Genomic DNA, 2182 nt, shown 5'->3' on the forward strand with positions numbered 1-2182 from the left:
GTGTGTGTGTGTGTGTGTGTGTGTGTGTGTGTGTGTGTGTGTGTGTGATCTTATTTACATGCTCAGAAGGTTGGAGGTATAAAGAAATAACTAATTTGGTTATACATTTACTAAACCCCACCACCCCTGATGGCAAATGACAGTTATCTCAGCAGTCAGATGCCTGAGGCCAGCCTGAGCTACAACGGCAAGACCTTGTCTCAAAAAAACAATACAAATGGGCAAAAAGATATGTGCCTACAATCCCAGGTGGAGTCAGGAATATCAGGAGTTCAACAAACAAACTTATAGATAAAACAAAAAAAATCACAGTAAAAGATACTCTGAATGACTTGTAGATTACACACACACATACACCCAAAAAAAATTTTTTTTAAGTTGGATATTAAAAAAAAAAAAAAGTGTTTGTGCCTGGTCTACAGAGTAAGTTCAAAGACAGCCAGAGCTACATAGAGAAACCTATCTTGAAAAACAGGAACAAAATATAAATAAATAAAAATAAATGTTTTTATATAGTTTCATTTCAATTCTACTTACCTCAAATCAATCTCTCTCTCTCCCCTCCTCACTGAGCACCTCTACCCCTAACTGATGATTGAATTCTATGGCTGCATGACAATCAATGCTTGGCTCAATCCAAATCCAACTGCATTTCTTGAGATGGAGTCTCATGTAATCAAGGCTTGTCTCAAATTCAATATGTAACTGGGGTTGGCCTTGAACTCCTGATCTTTCTGCTTCTGCCTCCCAAGTGCTGGGATTCCAGACCTATACCACATTTTGCTTTTTGTTTTCTTTTACTTGACACAGGGTGCTACTTTCTTACTCTATAATCTGGAGTGACCCAGAACTGGAGGCAGTCCATGTGCCTAATCCGGAAGCTATTGGTGCTGCCTCCTGGACATTCCTCCCTTAATGGTTGTCACAGAATATCTAGGAGAAGGAGTGAGCAGACTGGCAGGGCTCAAAGTAGACCAGCCTTCTCTCGAGGTGAGGAAACTGAAGGTCTAAAAGTAGAGCAACTTGACCCAGATTATCCACTCAGGAAGAGGGGAGCCAGGGTCTGAGCCTAGCCATCCACAAAGGCAGGACTCTAAGTTTGACAGCAGTCAGCCCAAGATTCTGACCCAGGCCTCCTGGCTCCAAGTCAGGGGCTCTTTCTACTGTTAGCAAAGACAGATGTTCTCACAGCACGTCACAGCCAAGGTCTCCTCAGGAGAAAGAAGTGACAGTGAAAAGGAGCAGCTCCGCATTTGGGAGGCAGAAGCAGGTGGAACTCTGAGTTCAAAGCCAGCCTGGTCTATTTTTCAGGATAGCCAAGGCTGCACAGAGAAACCCTGTCTCACAAAACCAAGAAAGAAGAGAGAAGAAGAGAGAGGGGAGAGAGAGAATAGCCGGGCACACAGAGCTAGCAATGCACAGGAGTGAAACCTCCCGGCAGTTCCCCATGTCCCCTGGCCTCAATCCTTCAGCCCAAGCAGCCTCGACTCCAGTTCAACCGTTTGCATTTATTTCCCAATACGGTGCAGCCACGAATGTGCCTAAGGCAAACCGACTGAGAGTGGCCTAGTAGCTGGCAACGTCTCCTTTGTAAAGAAGCGTGGACCCGATTTTACCCGAAACCAAGCCTCCCGCAGGAGAATCACCAGGAAGCAGTGTTGCAGCCACTCACCTGTCCCTCTGCCTGGGCCTGGCCTCCCTGGGCTGCAATGGGATCTGCTGCGTTTCTCCTTCCTCAAGTGGGATCTTACACTGTCTGCCACTTGGCACAGTTGGAATAGACAACACTTAAGAGTCTTTTACATACAATGGGACTGTCTTCCGGTCAGCTGACCCTCTGATCAGAGGGACTCAGAGATTGTCTCAAGCCCTACCCAACCATGAGGGTGGGGGACCAGCAGTCAGGAAACAGATCCAAGGCCCCACACTCCTTTATGTTGGGATTTATTTCTTGCTTTTGGGACTTGTTTTTTTTTTGTTTGTTTGTTTGTTTGTTTGTTTTGGAAAAAAATAAAATAAAAAGAATCCTGGAAGCCTCAGAATGAAGCTTAGTGCACGTGCCTGTGTAAGGGAGGAATTTGGTTCAATCCTCAGAGCTGCAAATAAATGAAAAATCAAAGGCCATGGTACCAAATGTTAAGTAGACTGTAATTTAATTCTCTTTTTTAAAAATATTTGTTTA

General features: G+C 44.6%; 1 protein-coding gene across 1 annotated transcript in view; it reads right to left on the reverse strand.

Annotated features, from left to right (window-relative positions):
- Window positions 1-1745, reverse strand: part of Srgn (serglycin) — a 32762-nt gene extending 31017 nt beyond the window's left edge. Inside the window, exon 1 of the mRNA XM_055598917.1 lies at window positions 1673-1745. The gene's annotated coding sequence lies outside the window, so the exon portion shown is untranslated. The remainder of the gene's footprint in view (window positions 1-1672) is intronic.
- Window positions 1746-2182: the final 437 nt, after the last annotated feature.

Source organism: Psammomys obesus, unplaced genomic scaffold, assembly GCF_907164565.1.
Source record: "Psammomys obesus unplaced genomic scaffold, mPsaObe1.curated_primary_1811, whole genome shotgun sequence".
Classification (NCBI taxonomy): domain Eukaryota; kingdom Metazoa; phylum Chordata; class Mammalia; order Rodentia; family Muridae; genus Psammomys; species Psammomys obesus.